Source organism: Chroicocephalus ridibundus, chromosome 8, assembly GCF_963924245.1.
Source record: "Chroicocephalus ridibundus chromosome 8, bChrRid1.1, whole genome shotgun sequence".
Lineage (NCBI taxonomy): Eukaryota > Metazoa > Chordata > Aves > Charadriiformes > Laridae > Chroicocephalus > Chroicocephalus ridibundus.
Window position 1 is genome coordinate 32,387,734 of NC_086291.1, and position 16,911 is coordinate 32,404,644.

Genomic DNA, 16,911 nt, shown 5'->3' on the forward strand with positions numbered 1-16,911 from the left:
AGCTGTGCAGTTGGTAATGACCAAGGTAAGGAAACACACTAGATGCACTCAGGATATAGTGTTCACATATTGTACTTTCATAAAGGTATAGCAATGGAAACATTCCCTATTTTGATTGTCCCAAAGCCACAGGAAAAAGGGAATTAAGGGAATTGATATGTCTGGGATAGGTGCCAGCTCTGATTTACTCACATTTTTACCCTGATCTGAAATACCTTGGTCAGAGATGGAAAATTTTTATAGAAGACATGAACCAAATCAGGCCCTGCAAGTGCTGGTATCCAGCTAAGAGCTATCATCTCAGCTGGCACAGTCTGAGAAACATAAAAACAAAAGAACTGGGAATCCAATGGCCAACAGCAGCTCTGTAAGAAATTTCTTCTCTTCCTGCAGAGGGTTTGGACATTCCAGCATCACCACGGCTAATACCCGCATTTGCAGTCTGCCTTCTGACCACAAAGTGCCTAAGGTACCAGAACACCAGTGAGTTAGGATGTAGGGGTTGGCTTGGCTCCTGGAAAGAGGATGTGCTTTATCATCAAATCCCAGCATGATTTGGTATGGAGAGGCACAGAGCGGTCAAGCCAGAGTGGTGAGCCCAAAACAGGGTTGCCTTTGGAAGCAGTATAAAAAGAAAATATCTTTGCTAATATAACCTCGCCTTCTAGTTTAACCTCCATGTTCCCTCAGAGAGTGCAAACATGCCTGCACATATTTTAGGCACAGCAACTCACTTAGGAAGACTCAGATGTAGCGTAAGTCCAATTAAAGCAAAATGGAATGAAAGTCCCAAATTATTTCAATGTGTCAGAGTGAGGAGTTTGCAAATCCACTGGTTATTGCAAAGTTGTTCTGGGAAAAATAATTTCTATATAGATTCCATCCCACTATGCTGAACTCCATGGGAGTTTTGCCATCAACTTCAATGGGAGAAGGACCAACATATATAAGCACGCTTTAGCCATGCATTAATTAATTGTGCTTCAGGCCAAATGCATTTGCTCTTATGCCCAATCCTGCAATGAATTTTCTATAGAAAGATCCCTGTCCCTGCAGTGGTATCCACTGAACTTGCACTAGCAAGGTCTAATACAAGATCCCATTTGATTGTCCAGAAACCCATAAGAATATATATCTGCATTAATCTTGCTGAGATTAAAATGAGTTCAATCAAGAGTAGAGTTTGATGAAAAGATCTCACTACATATCAAGCTGGAAAGTACATCAAGGCTTTTTTTTTAGCTCACTAATAAAACAAAACAGAAATAGCACTGCAGAGGAAGTAGCTTGCTTGTTTGTGATGGCTCCGTGCTTTGGGAAGGTGAGCACAGAAACCACAAAATTATTACTGCTAAAATAACCAAAACAAAACACCAAATTAGACAAATCCTTAATGCAGGATATCATCCATAATCCCTTCTCTCATTAAAATTCCCAAACATCAGACAGTGTGGATGAAGTGTTCTGCCCACATCACTCACCTCCAACCTCTGTTCAGAACAAGGGAAAATAATGAAGGTCTTTTCTTGATTTATGAAGCAAGGGTTGTGGGTTTTTTGCATGTATTTGAATATTAACAGAACCCCAAATTTCTCTGTGTGCCACCCCAAAGATGTGCCCATGGCTCCTCAAAGGCTGTGCTCTGGAGTTTAGCTCTCTGCTCTCTAAGGCTTTCTAACACAGAGTTACCAAAGGGCAGATACCGGCATGTTTCTTTAAACTTGCTAGAAAGCCATTTGCTCCCTTAAATGTGATTTATGTCGTTCAGCTAGAAAGTTTGTTTTCAGTACAAAATACTTTTTAATCACCTCTGTTAAGTCTTTCTACTTCATCTCATCTGGTTCCTATGGAAATCGTAAGTCTTCCAGAACTGCAAATTCTGTTTCCCAGCCAATGTTAGGAAAACTGATTTTTTCCACTACCTTCTGAGATAGTATTTGCATATAAATACCGTTCAGATCTCAGAAAATATATTTGAAATTATTCTTATTAGTCATTATACTGGAGACCTTCCATGTTTCCACAAGCAGCCGTTTTATTTTTTCTCCGTTTCCACGTAAGCAAAAAAAGACCTCCCGTTTGCTTCTTCATTAATCCTCAACTCCTTTTTACATGCAGCTCTCCTTCACCGGAGTTCTTGTTATATTTAAGAAATCAAAGAGAAAATGATAAAAATTGGCATCTTTTTGTCCCAAACAGAACTTCCCACCCTTGATCCATGGATGGGTGGCAAGGTTATAAAAGTTTGTAGTCGGTCTGGAGAACCAACTATTCTTAAAGACGCTCTATTCAAAGTTTAACAATGAAAGTGTAAGTGCTCCAAAAGACATAAAGAAGGTTGACAGGGATCTTTGCCACAGTTTGGGAACCTCTGTGCCAAGAAAGAGAGAAAGAGCTGTATGTCTTTTCTGTGGATGACAAGCTAGAGTGAGCTGAACAAAACGACAGATTTCATTGCAAGGGTGAACATCTCACGTGTTAATGACGGGTAAAAAAGACTCGAGTCAGCCAGAATCAGTAAGGCTGCTCTCTGCTACATATCACGCATTTCACAAGCACACACATTATGCATTCACTGAGCTTCCTGGGCTTGTTGCTGGTGCTTTTGCTCACCTATTCTTTCTCTCCGCTGTCTGCCTGTCCTGTTTTGGGGGCTCCATCTCACTGCTGTGTACACACTTAGGATAGCACTTTCAGGCGTAAAATGAGGCTGAAACACAGGAAGGGACAACACTATCCAGCAGGCATGATTACAGGTGGATAACAGAACTGTCAATGCAAGCGATGTGCAAGCCTCTTCTTCCAAGTCTTGTGAAGAAGCTTCCTTCACCTGTACTTGGGAGGAGGACCCAGAAGGGGAGATGCAGTTGGAGCAATCTGTTTAGCCTGGGCAGGGTGGGAAACAGGAATATTCTTGCTCTCCCCTATATGGATCACTTTTGAAAATCCCACTTGTTCTGAACACTGTCCCAGGCAAGAAGCAGGCAGAACACAGCACCATATGACAGCCACACGCTGAGATCAAGTGGTGAAAATCTTTTCTGGGTCTCTGCGTCTCTCCTGCAGGGCACCTGAATACCAGAGATTCATGAGCATTTGCACAGGATTTACTTTCTCAGCATGATCATTCTCGAGATTAGCACTGAAACTTAACATAAATTTCAGCTGTCCCCTTATTACTGCCTCACGCACCTCGGGATTCTTCAGGTTCTTCTCAGTTGTTGACAAAGAAGTTCTTCTTTAAAAGAGCAGAAAAATCTGGTTTGTTACTGTCCTCACCAGGTTGTGAGATATAAAGAATTCTTGAGAAGATCATCCCCTCTATCCCTATAAGGCAGCTATAGCACTAGCAAACATCCTGTGTCTTTTTGTCTGCTTCCTTAGCCACATTTTGGAAATTTTCAGGGCTTGTGCAGCTGGGAGATGGCTAAAACAGTGCTAAGAAGGGCCATGGGTCTCTGGGTTTTGCAGCCACAGCACCCACGGAAAGAAGACCTGACATAGATGCTGGCAGTCATGGGTGAACCTTCTTTCAGAGGAAATGGAGACGCGCTGGGAACATCCCAAGAGAGCAAAAGAATGCTTCCAGACAGTCAGGTGGAGCAGCCTGCTGGCTCCATCAACCTGACGGACTTGGCAGCCTCTCCTGCTCAGCTGGCCAAGATCCTCAAGTCTGCAAAGCCGAAGGCAGAATTTCTGAATTATTGGGAGAAAACAGATAGCTGCATAAGCTTATACACAGTGATACACACACACATATATATCTCTCTATATACCCATGCACATACCTTTATACACATCATAGAGTAAGCAGCACCTCCTTCAGTAAGCTTGCAGGATATATGAACTCCTAGTAGGACTTAAACCGCTATGCCTTATCCTATAATGATTAAGTTGGTCTCTGTTTTGGGCATGTTAACTCTGCAGGAGAGCTCTGACATCGTCCTGGAGGAGACTTAAGGATGTATTTTTATTAGCTTTTGCAGAAGAAGCACTGCCTAAAAGCTCCTATCTGAAGCTTGCCCAACAGCCTCACATTCCCTGGGTTCCTCTAAGTCTGAGTCCTCAAAGACTTTCTGTAGCAGAGTCCAAATCCCAATTCCAGCTCCAGCTGAGGCACCAGGCTTGCCTTGCAAGGCTCTTGACTTCTTCAGCCCAGAGCAGAGTTCCTGCTTACGTCAGCAGTAGTTGGCCAAGAGAAAAAGAGAATAATACAGCCTTTATATATTGACAATATTTCAATTTACTATAAATTATGCAGTATATACCATGGCTCAGGGAGTAATTTGTCATTCTTTGGGATCCTTGCGTTTTTTATCCTGTCTTTCTCTTCCTTCTCCACCTTCCCTTTTTCACTTCTCCTCCCTTCAACTTCTATCTCTTTACCTCCTTTTGTCTCTCCTTTCTGCATTTCCTCCCTTCCAACAGTTCCAACGGCTCCACTCCAATCCCTACCTCTATGTTATCTGCTAAAATCACTGACAACAGAACATCTAAGCGGAGATGCATTCCAGTGTCCTGGAAAGGGATGCACAGAGCAAAGAGAGCAGGACTCGAGAGGTACGAGGACTGAGATACGCAAGAAGAGTTATAAGCAGGAAAGTCCTGGGGTACATACATTGGTACAGGCAAAGGAGAGAGCTCACCCCCAGCAGTGGCTAAAAGCACTCTCTACAGCATTTCTGCCTGGAACTGTCAGTTCAAGAATAATTATATTTCATAGTCAGAAGGAGAAAAATAAATAGAAAAGTGTTTGATCTTTGCAGTGTTCAATATTTGATCTTATCTGAAATGAGTGTGTGTGTACATGTGTGCATACGTCACTGTTGTTATTTTATTACAGACTGCTGCATAAATCTTCCTTTTCAGACATGTGGTCACCAGTTTAGGGAATATTTACTGTTAAATGCCTCAATTTTTGCAGACCCAACAACTACTTGGCATAACCAGAGCCTTTGCCACAGATGTCCCAGACGCTGCTCTTAAAAAAATTATCCTGGCCAAAATTGGTGCTTTGGCCTGTGTGAACTGCTAAACATCATCACAAAACAGCAATAAGGCTGTAAGTTACTTTGCCTCTTCAAAACTTAATATTTAGGTCACATGGAAGAGTGTAGTTATGGACACAAAAACAGCACTCATAGATTGTGCCATATTTGTTCAAACTCATCTTTGGTTCTCTTCCAAAAGCCAGCCTCCCAGCTAACATTTGATGTGCTGCTCGCCTTACCTGGATGCCTACTCAAGGAAGGAGAAATCCCTTCTCCACAGCAAGCACAGGCCTTGGTCAATTCACTCCAGAACTTGAGCCTCCACCATTCAGGAGCCAAACGACTCCAGTGCTGAAAAGGCCCAAGTTCCCTGTGGACTGGCCACCTGCAACACCAGGGAGCTGCTTGTCCCAAGCCAGGACCTGGAAGATGCCATGCAACCTAGCAAAACTTGACTGACCCAGTTACATTCCCATCTAGCTACCACAAGGTAGCCCTTGTCTTGTTAAGTTCTTGTTCTGTCAAGGTTATCTGACAAACAAAAACACTTTCAGAAAAGAAAACGCCCTTGAGCTCATCCATTCTGTTCTTGTGGTCAATGCCAGCCCATGGTCCCCTTTGCTCTTTCCCAGTCACCCAGGACAATATTTCTACGCCCCTCATTATGTATAAGGACATGCTACCAGGTCCCAGAGGAAAGCACAAACACACACAGACTCACTAGTATTAAAGGTATCCTGCAAAGGATGGAAAACCTTCAGGACAGTCAGAAGAGATAACAACAGACAAGATTAAACCCACAATCTGCATGCCCAAGGCCCTGAGTGCACCGAAAAGCTCTGCAGTCTCTTCCCTTTCCCTGGGGTTCGGCAGCCTGCACTACAGGCCAGGTCCGATACAGTGCAACCGCAAGCTGGGATCAGACGGCTGTGAAAAACAATATGAAATAACTGCGAGCAGCCTCTACAGGGCCCTTTCCCACTTCATGTGGAAGCTGCCTTCAAATTCGGGCCTTTGCCCTTGGTCTTTGCCTCAGATACCTTGTAGGTCTGCCTGTGCTCATACACCTTCTTGATCCTGATCCTGGTTGTGGGGGGAGAGGTGTCCCCTACCGCCCTTGGAAGCAATCAGATCGAGGAGCTGATGCCCAGGTCCTCCATGCTGCAGTGCACTTACCCTCCTTGCTGAACAGCAGGAGGAGCAATGTAAGCAGTCACACTGGTCCAATCGCAAGCGGGTGATGATCTTGTTCTTGAGGCCATCTTTTCAGACTGGAATTGACCCCAGGCAGAACTGTTCATGACACAAGCCACTTTACGTCTTCTCCAGGACGGAAGCAAGCTGAAGATCAGACCGTTGCCTTTCAGAAGACACAAACAGGGAACCGTGTCAAATAAAATCACAGGGAACTTAATTTCACCCTCATTCTTCCTAAAATCACGGGGCTCTTTGTGCCAATGTTATATTTTGACATCATGTTTCCTTTTTTTACAATTTTCTTTTCAGCATAAAGTGATATGAGAGCACAGAAACCCACTATAAGGATTGGAGATAGTGCAAGCCCTTCTGGATCATCTGTTTCGGAGCAGGTCTCTATCCATCCCCCAGTTTTCACTTGCTGGAAAGTTACCCAGCCATATGTTTGCAATTAAATTCTCAGTTCCTCACAGGCTCATGGCAAATAGTCTGCTTCACCTGGGTCACATCTCTAAAGGGAATTCCCCCAGACTGGATTTGCAGGCCATATTCGGTGGCAGCCCTGACACAGGTATTAGCCATAATGGAATCCATGTCAATTATGAGTTCATCCATTCATTTTTCTATCCAGGCCTCCCACTCAAATTTCAGAGATCTCCTTCTAAAACGCAATTTGACCCATTTTGGAATGGAGAGAGTTCCTTAGTCACTCCATTTGAGACCAATTAGGCTGTTTGATTTGGGATCCTTTATCCCTCAGCGCTCTTAGCCTGTCTGTTCCAATAAACGTTGCAAAAAATCCCAGTGTCTGAAATCCCTGCATGTTTCACAGACCCTATTTCCTACCCCGTAACTGCACTCCCATTACTCCTCTTTCACCGACCTGAGTCAATCGCAGACTCTGGGGTTACTTTGTGCGTACCAGCTCCATCTCCTTGAACTGCCCTTCAACTTTGTGCCTGTGGAGGCCATGAGGCTGAGGAGATGTGATTGACTTGTAATGCTTTCTCCTGGCTTAAGAGCTCCAAGCAATCTCTTTTGCCACTAACCCCCTATGCGAACGTGCTCTCAGAGTTCACTTTTAATCCACCTCAATGATTTGCTTGGAATATTGATCAAATCATAAATGCTGCCTTCCCAACCATCCAATGGACAGTCCAGTCAGTCCATGAGTTTGGGGAGAATTCCAGCTTTCAAACCAAGGAGCAATCACAGATTTGTAGTGATTATTGGAGCTCGAGGCTTTTGTTTTGTGTGTCATTCCCAGTGTTTCCAGCCCCTCACACCCCTGTAGAACAAGTCAATGGTGTGGATTCGAGGCTGATAATGGAAACAAGGTCACAGGTTGTGAGAAGACATCTACCTGCTTTAATTCAACAGTCTTTAGAAGTTCTCCACATGTTCCAAACCAGAACAGCCTGCAAGGTTTGTGAAATCAGGGTGCACCTACAGTACAGAAATAATTTAAACCTAATATAATGTAAACCTTTGATTGAGGAATGAGCCTGAGCACATATTTAACTGTCATCACAAAGAAGACGGCTTTCCTCATTAGGGGCCCAGATGAATTGTTACAGTAAGTCCAAGACCTGTTAGAGGAGAAGGGCTGGAATGAGCACTTCCCTCCTGAGCCTCTGGGAACGACCCTGAACTTTCGGTGAGGGAAGTTTTGTTTCAGAATCCAAACCTGAACCTGACTCTGAAGTTGGATGCTTGCCCCCTCTTCCGCGCCGCAGACCTAGCCCAGCCGAAGGCCTCCACGGCCTTGTGCTACACAGGGAGTTCAACATCCAGATTTGGATTTTGCAGCCTGGGATCATCTCCGACTTTCCCGGCTTCAGAACCGCAATTCCATTTGCTTTACATCACTTGCCTGTTTGCTTTGGGGGAATATATTAAAAAAAAACCCCAACCAGTAACAATCGAAAAGACAGCAACGCTGTCCCAGCAACATTCCTCCTCGCAGAGCAAGGAAGAAGACAATTAAGCCCAGCAGTACCCACATCCTTAGCCCTTTGGGCCTCACAGCATTTTCTCCCTCTTTCCTCTGTCTTTGTTTTGGGGGTTTTATTTCAATTTTTATCACTTTGGCTCATGCTGCCGGAGAGGCAGGGGACCTCGGTGGTGTCCTTGAAGTGTTTACTCAAGACTGGAGCACACCCAAGAGGTGGTTTTCAAGGCCCCTGTAAGCCTCTGAAAGCCCACACTGCGTGTGTGTTTTGCAGAAGGGGACGGCTGCAGCTGGCTCTGCTGAATTTGCCCTTGGGGACAGGTTTGCCTGCCAGTGACGGAGAGGTGCTGGGAGCAAAGCACGTCATCTTCATCCTCCTCCTTTGTCAGCGCTGCTCTGGTATTTGGCCGTGGAGAAGTCGTCGTGCTTGAAACCAGGCTCTGCCCCTATTCTGGAGGATCTCCAGGTTTCCAGCAGCGCACAGGAACAGTGCTCCTTAGGTTTCCTGAGTCTACAGCGCTGCCTGCTTCGGGGGCCCTCCCTGCACCTCCTGAAACCAGGAGCTCTGGTATCACCCCACGGAAACTGGACCTCCAGGCCTCTGTGTCTTGCTCACGCTACTAATCAAAGCACACATATCCCCACCCCTGCAGCCTTGTAGGAGCTCTAAATTAGGGATCATCTCTTCAGTGACATGACAGTCCAAGCCCATGACATGCAGGCTTTGCAAAATTTTTTAGCACTGTTACTGGTAGGTTGCGTTCTGGTAGGTTGTGTTACTGGTAGGTTCCCCACACCAGGGAATCTACCCTGCAAGCAGCTTCATCCTGCTTTTGTCCCTTTTCAACCTTGGTGGCTCTTCACTGTTTCCTTCTGCTTCCTTCCTAAAGCCTTCTCCTCTGTTTCTCTTCAACGCAACCTGCATTACTCTTCTTTCTGGTCCTCCTGCTCATGAGCTTTTTCCATGATTCGGAATTCCTTTGCTCTTCCAGAGTGGGTAAAAACATTTTATACTGGTGATAAGGTAATATTTTGAAAATAAACTTCTCATAGTCAAAGTATATTGATAGATACATGAGCACGTGTTACACTTTGACGCTGATTTTCTGAAACATTCAAAAAATATAACCAAATACATTTCATACTGGAAAATACAAAATTTCAGAACACTCAAAACCTCTGGAAACAGAATTTTCTCGCATTATAAAAATGTTTAATTTTGGAAAAGACTAGGTTTACTTTGCTTTTCTTTTCTCCAGAAAAAATACTCAAAACAGGTACTTCTTAATGTTTGTGCAAAAAATAACATGTCTTGTTTAAAAATCTTCTAATGAAAAATGTCCAGTAGGTCCCAGAGCTGGGTTCATTCCATGGTCACAATCCCTATTGATGGTGGTGAGGTTAGTTACGCTTGGTAAGAGATACAATGAAGAACTAACAAACATCCTTGCTGTTCTGCGCTTCTCCCAGCTTTCCTCCACTGCAGGCCCCCCCCCGCGCTCTGATCTCTTGGTAGGAGGGAACACAGTATTTGTTATTGGTTTTGCACTGACCATGGAGCCTCATTTCTTATGCAGCCTCCCAGGACAATCCCGGGTTCTTATGCGCAAATGAAATATGGCTCTGTTGGTGCATGCTGACGGGCCCTCTCCATGGGCAGCTTGCAAGGAAACTCACCCGTGGCATTCTGGCACCATTCTGAGCCCATTACCTCTGCTCCTGCTGCTTCTGCTTCCTCTGGCATTTTCAATGTTACCGTGGAATGAGGAGTGAGCCCCAGAAGAGGCACATACCTAGAAACACAGCACTTGTTCCACTGCTGCTAATAACTACCGACACTTGGTTTTCCACACCTCCACATAGATGAATTAAGCTTTTTTTGTTGTGCAGAAGAGCTCAAGCCTAACCACCAAAGCGAACGGAAACTGGATTCTGGTGATACTTGGATCCGAGGCTGGAGCTGCACCTTTGATACTGCAGCTTAAACCCGTCTGCACAAACAGACTTGGCTCTCTTCCCACTGCAGTTTTCTATGCTGCCAAACTCAGCATTGAATTAGGAGGCCGGCACGAAGAGCAAGAGAAGAAAGAAAAAGAGAGAAAAGAACAAGAAACGTGACATGTTTTTACTGGTCTTCTAGGTTTTGTTAGGCTTTCAGGTGCAGATGTCTCACTGTGCTAGAAATTTCTTCTGCAATCAGAAGGGCTAGGAATATAATCTTGAAAAATGGAAAACCTGAGAGATCTGAATAATCACACACTATCAATGACTCATGAATAGCCCCAAACCTGATAATGCACCTCTAGTTAGCAACATCAGGATCTGTAACATTTCCCCATCACATCAGTAAAAAATGTTTTCTGTTTGCAGAGCAAACTTGCATCCTTGAGGTAAGAAACACGTGGTAACGCAAGGGTTGTGAAACATTTGTCAGCAACCTCTCTTTTAAATAGAAGTCAGCATGTTGCAGCGAAGGCCACAACCATTTTGCTAAAAAGTGAAGTGATTCATGATGCTAATATGCAATAATTAAAAATTACTTATTAAAGGGGATTATGAGCCAGTTTTGACTTGGGTAGGGTATTGCCTAGTTGGATCGAAAATCTCTGGGATGTTCTTTAGGGATGCAGCAAGGTACAGGGCAGAACTGGCCTTTGAACAAGGCCCTGTGACTCTATTGTAACAACAAAACATAACAGAAGTAATCACATCTCAGCAAGAGCTCCGGTCTTCTGGTCAGAAACACTAAAAATCCTGAGCACTGAGGGTCGAATTTCCACAGTCACCTTGTATCAGCCTGACTCTGCTCTCACGGCAAGATCAGTCACTGGTGGCAGGAAGAACAGCCTGTGCTTCTGAAAATCCCCTCTCGGATTTACTTCAGACTGCTATAAAATGCTTTTTTAACTTTTACATCAGCCTAAACATCCATTCTTCAGAAATGGCTTTGTTCTCCATTCAAACTTTGCTTCCCAGCTATCGGAGACACAGGAGCAAAGTGGTCTTTGGCCATCAGAGCCAGGAGTTTGGTTCAAAGCAGATCCCTTACTCCACCATAGGGCCCAAGCAATGTCAGCTAACGCACCATGCCCGAGCTCCTCATCTCACTTGCTGGTGCCAGTCATTGGGAGTCCACTGGCCAGGATTTCAGACATTGTATTTAAGCTAACAATGAGCTCAAAGGCCATTCCTCTGAATGTCAGAATTAAGCCCTCCTAAAGAAGCCATGAGCAGCGCTGAGGAAACTCAGAAATCCGTCTTTGCAAACTAGTGCAGGAATTTTCCCTTAGTAACAAACCCCTTAGCATCTTTTGTTTTGGAAAGTATGAAAATGTTTCCGTATAAATTTTTCCAAAATGAAGCCCTCAAGATTCTCATGTTGCCCCGATGCTGAGAAATCCCTCTGCTCGCCCCAGAAAAAATAAAAAAAAAAAAGGATGGCCTGTGGAGTGTCTGAGAGATGGCAGCATCCTCAAGCATCCCTAGCCTTGGGGTAAAAAGCTAAGCCTTGTTATCCCTGTTTTGATCCCAGGTTCCCAGGGCTTCTTGCCAGGTTGTTGGGGGTCTGGCATCTCTGGGGGGTTCGTCTGCATTCTGGGGCAACGCTCCGGATGTCTGTGGGCTTCCCGTCCCACAGCAGGATTGAACGCAGCACAGGGGCCCCAAGCCCTGGAAAACAAGGCAGCCGGCTGGCAGGAGAGCAGGCTGCGCTCCCGCAGACTCGTGGCTGGGGCCGGGCTCACCAAAACAGAACCACTCTCGAGAAGGATTTCAGCAATGACGAAGGACGATTTCCTGGCCACGAGGAAAGCTTTCCATTAGAAATGTCCCAGACAGTCCCAACCCGGAGGCAGGATGACGCTCTGGCAAGGTGGAAAAGTCCCCCGCGCAGCCCAGCAGCTAGACCATGAAAGCACAAGGCTCAGGGCTGGTGCTGGGCAGACTGGGACCCTTTCCAACCAGCTTACCGCCTACCAAAGCCCTGGGGTTAGCTATCGAGTTGTTTTGGCTCCCTCTGTACCTCTCTGCAGAGATGCTCCCTCCTAGGAAGTGAGTCACACCTTACAGAGAGGCTGAGAAACCCTCTGGAGGTGCCTGTCTGTGTGTTGACTCAGAAGGAAGGAGATGGCATTTGTCTGCCAACATTAAATGTCTGTATTGGGCTGTGCTGGGGCAGTGGGTTCACGCTGTGCCGACCCTAGGCAAGCATAGGGTGCCTGGCTCACCCAGCCCACAGCGTAACAGCTTTTTCCCCCTCCAGCTTTTTCACACCTCCCCGTTTGCCTGCACCTCAGCATGTGCTCGCACATAAACAGCACGGACGGCGGGTGGGTCCCCCCGATTACGAACAGGGCCAGACTAGCAGTTTGAGCTCATCACAGATGGCCTCCATGCTCTCCTAACAACAAGGAGAGCACGTGGGCGGCAGCCACCACGTAGGGAAGGGAGTTTGCTTCACAAACTCCATAACTATCCAATAACAAAAAAATGACAGGCCAGGAACCCCTCCAGGCATCTCGGGTGGGTTTGTAATGCAACATTCGGGCAGAATCTTTGTTCCAGGTTTTGCTTTGAGTTGATTTCTTAAGCACATACACATCCAAGCTTGGGCCACCAGCCCCCCGGCTTGTGCAAGAGCTCTTTTGTATGTGAAGTCCCAATGTCCATGTTGCAGAGCTCTTCTGCACTGTACGGTGGGCTCTGCACAACGCCTGGCAGAAAGAAACGGTACAAAATCTAATGATAGATCATCTGTGGAAGGCCTGAACTCCAGCCAAGACAGATAAAAATAAAAGAAATTAAAATAGTTGTGTGTGTGTGTGTGCGCGCGCGCGCGTGTGTGTTTTATGAAGGGAACATTTATATTTTTAAACTAGGAGTAATTGTATTCTGTATCTGAAATGGCATCTGAAAGTGATTTAGTGGAACAATGTGGTTTCTGATTGGTGCTTGAACTAGTTCCAGAACATTTTTTATAATAAGCATCATAAAGATCCCAATTATCTGATCCTTTTTCCTAACATGGTCAGAGAGGATGTTTCCAAAGAAACGGCTTTTGGGTTGTTTTTTTTTTTCCTTTGTGGCACTGATCCTGCAAACATTTACATACACGCTTAATCTTGTGAGTAGCCCCAGAGAAGTGAACCAAGGCAGCCCTCAGCAGCAAAGCTAATCGGAGAGTAAACTACTAATGTTCAGATTTGCTAATCAGGGCAATCCATAGACTTTCAGGGAAAGGTCTGCTTGTTATTCCGAGAGCTGTTCAGGATGCATTTACGATTCAATAAAGGAGGCCCCAGCATTACCAAAATAATTACTTACTCAAACAAGCCTGTAAAACTCAAGGACTGCCCCAAATAAAAGGAGGCTTCCCCCCCTCCAGTTTAATAACATAAATCTAGTGAAATGCATCTTGCTGCCATAAAATCAGTTCTACATGCTTTAGAAACCATTGATTTACTAAGTGGCCAGGGAGGTCAGATCCTGCTAGGGACTCAGAGGGCTGAACATATGGAGAGAAGTTTTAAATCTGAAAGTTTTGTCCACCCACAGAAACAGAAAGCAGTTCATATCTTACCCTGTAACTTCACTCTCCAAAATAAGACACATAAAAGCAACAGGCAACGCTACAGATTAAAATGGAGCCGTTTTAATGATCACTCAGTAAAGGGGATAAGCAATGACCCTAAAACCCACTGCCTGTCCCAAGGGGGATTGTCCCCGCCTGACTTTACGTTGGCAGCATCCCCCTTGCGCTGTGCCCCTTGCAGGAGGGCTGGCTGTCACATCCTGGGCCATGCCTTTCCCAAGCAGCCCTCACCAGGCTACAGGCACAACTCCCGCACCGCACAGCACCCCAGACCTCCTGCCACGGGCACTGCAGGGCCAGGCGTGGACCAGGACGGCAGCAGTTACTTAAGGCAGCAGGCTGGTAGGAGCAGCGACAGGGCCTGCTACAGGACAGATGATTTCTTCCTGACAGAGACAAGAGTCTCTGCCATCTTAGAAACATCTCTTCCACTTTTCACATCACAAAAAAAGCCCTTCTTTCCTGAACTGACTGGCTTTGGCTATGTCCTTCCTTCCACACAGCACAACAGGGGAACCACAGGTCATCCAGGTGTCTGTTCTCCTTTCAAGGACCACCTCAATTTCCTTCTGTTTTCAGCAACATGGTGTTTAATGTGCTGCAGAGGACAGTTGGTTGCCACCCCAATAGCCACATGTGGTAACGAAGAACCTGCAGAGGTTCTTGTGTTAAAAAGGGTTGCATGTGACATCACCCTCAATGTCCTCTTTCTCCACTTTGTTCTTGCCTGGAAGAAGGAAACTCTCCTCTACACAGCAAAGAAGAAATTTCCAAGAAGAGAGCAAGGGAAACTTCCAGGCAGTTGTCCTCATTCAGACTAGCTATAGTTATGGGAAGGTGTGAGGTATTAAGCAGCCTCATGCAGCAGGGCAGCCAGAGCTCCAGCAGTGGGTTTGCATTTGTAGTCAAGAGGAATAGGAAAACAGCTTTAAAAAATGCCAGCTGACTGCTGGTGGGTATGAGTTGATAGAGGCCATAAACCATTCCTCACAACACTGCTCCACGCTCTCTGCAAACTCACACTGAAGCCTACTGTGGTTTTGCAGTACTTCATCCCCTGTCCCGCATCCACCCCACCTATGAAGTGTTGTCAGACCAAACCCGGAAGGTGCTCAACCCACGTAGCCCCCAGCACTATGCAAGGGTAATTAGCCTGAGTGTTTGGGTGGACCTGGAAGTGTCACCTAACTGCGGCAGCCACCTCGCTATCAGGCTGCCCCTGGTCGCTTGGATCATGTTCTGATGATGTGTGAACACAGAGGTGGCCAAAAATAAATAATAGAAGACGCCTTACTCCCCTGAGCACAGAGGCTCTCATGCCAAGAAATATTCTCGCTTCTTGCTGCCTCTTTTTGTGGTGGTTTTCCTGAGACTGAAAACGCTCCTCCACTACAGAAGATGCAAAAAAATTCCTGCTGACCTCAGCATTGAGTTTCATCTTTTTGAAGCTTTGTTGCGCCTCTAAGATAATTTATGAGGTGTCAGGATTTTCCGACCACAAATGTCTTGAACGAAAACCGTTTTTATACTACAGATGCCATGAAAAAGAAGCAATTTCAGTCTGTTTTTTCTACGGCACTGTCTGTGTCCACAATGAAGCATGGGTTCAGAGCTCCTGGAGATTATTTGTGTAAGAGTTGTCCGGGCCAGCGCTCCACTGAGACTCAGGCTGGGTCTGATTCCCCACCTTTGCCTCATTGCCCTGATCTTCTCTGTTGGGAGGGGAACTCCCATTTCCTGGTGCTGTGCCACGAAAACACACGCTTGCCAAGTTATTCTCTGTATGTGTGTATGTGCGCGTATGTGTTGAACAAGCCAGAAGTACCAGAAGTAAAAAGATCCATTAACAAACCACATTTTGCAACATCCACAAGGATCCCCAGATTTCTTGTCTGTGGATTTCTCTTCCCCGTGCTTTAGATTTTCGAGGGGAAAAAGGAAACCAACAAAAAACCCCAAGAACCGAGCTTAGCCGCCTCTAATCCAGTATGCACCTCAGTCTCCATGAAAGTGTTCTTGGGACGACAGCAGTATTTCCCTTGGCTGGAATGCCCAGCCTCCTGGCTCCTCCGGAGCTGCAGAGCTGTAGACATTCCGCTGAGTAGTTTGCAACCCTGCCTGCCAGGAAAACCCAATGTCTCCATGGAGAAATCTCAGCGGAGGAGTTTGATACTCAATCAGGGATGGAAAAGAAGGGAGTTTATGCCTCCCTGAGACCAATCCCTTCCCTAAAAAGAATTTAAAAGCAAGAAGAAAGAAAAGAAAAGGGATCATATTCTTACAGACGTGGGCCCAGACACCCTAGTAGTATTGGTGTACAGTGTATTGCTTTGTGTCAGGATGGGCCCAAGTCATGGAGGCTTGATCCAAATGTCTGTTAAGGTCAGTGGGAGTCTATCGACTTTGGATCAGGCCTAATGTTTGGATCTGGAGCTGAACTTCCAAAAGTCTGGGCATGCTTGCATCTTCTGGTGAGGGGGGGGCTTGGTTTGGCCTGGCTTTGAGATAGGAACCAGCTGCAAATGTAGGCCTCCAAACATGTTCTAGGAAAGAGGTTATAAAAGATCCCCTTCTTGCTCAACGCATTTATTCCCCATGGGCTAGATTCTGACATCTTCATTAACACTGAGCAGAACCTCGCTCCAAGAGCAGTTACATTGATTTCAATGGGGCTATTCAAGGAGTCAGCAAGTACCTAATGTCAGCAAGGGCAGAACTATCTAAGGGTCACATCTGTTTGCTTCATTGACATAAATAAGTTTTTTCTCTTTCCTGCTATTAGCACACAGTGCTACAGAAAAGGCACATTGGGTTCCCTTCTTCCTGGCTCCTCTTCAGCAAAACGCTGGTTGCAGATTCTTCCTTACTGGTAACGTGGTAAGAAGCAAAAAAAGTGCAGGAGCTAAGCTTATAGTTCTAACAGCTAGAAAAATCCTCCTGTGAGAAAAGAAAGCTGTGATGAGAAGGTCAGAGCATTGCCTTCATCACCTTTAGTCTGCCTTCCCTCCCAGACTGAAAAACAGTGCCTGCATGTGAAGGCAGAAGAAGGATGTTACTGCCTACCTACACCTTTATGCAGCCATCCCTTTCTAGAGGTCATTCTTCTGTGAGCCACAGCCCTACTTAGTCACTTTAAATACTAAGTTTGCTGTTTTGGATCACTTTTACAGAACCGGGTAAGG

At 45.7% G+C, this 16,911-nt stretch overlaps 1 protein-coding gene across 4 annotated transcripts in view; it reads right to left on the minus strand.

Moving 5' to 3' along the window:
- NTMT2 (N-terminal Xaa-Pro-Lys N-methyltransferase 2) overlaps positions 1-16,911 on the minus strand; it is a 64,524-nt gene that overhangs the window by 15,628 nt on the left and 31,985 nt on the right. For all 4 annotated transcript variants that reach the window (XR_010072298.1, XR_010072301.1, XR_010072300.1 and 1 more), the window contains one exon: positions 6,168-6,351. The gene's annotated coding sequence lies outside the window, so the exon portion shown is untranslated. The remainder of the gene's footprint in view (positions 1-6,167; positions 6,352-16,911) is intronic.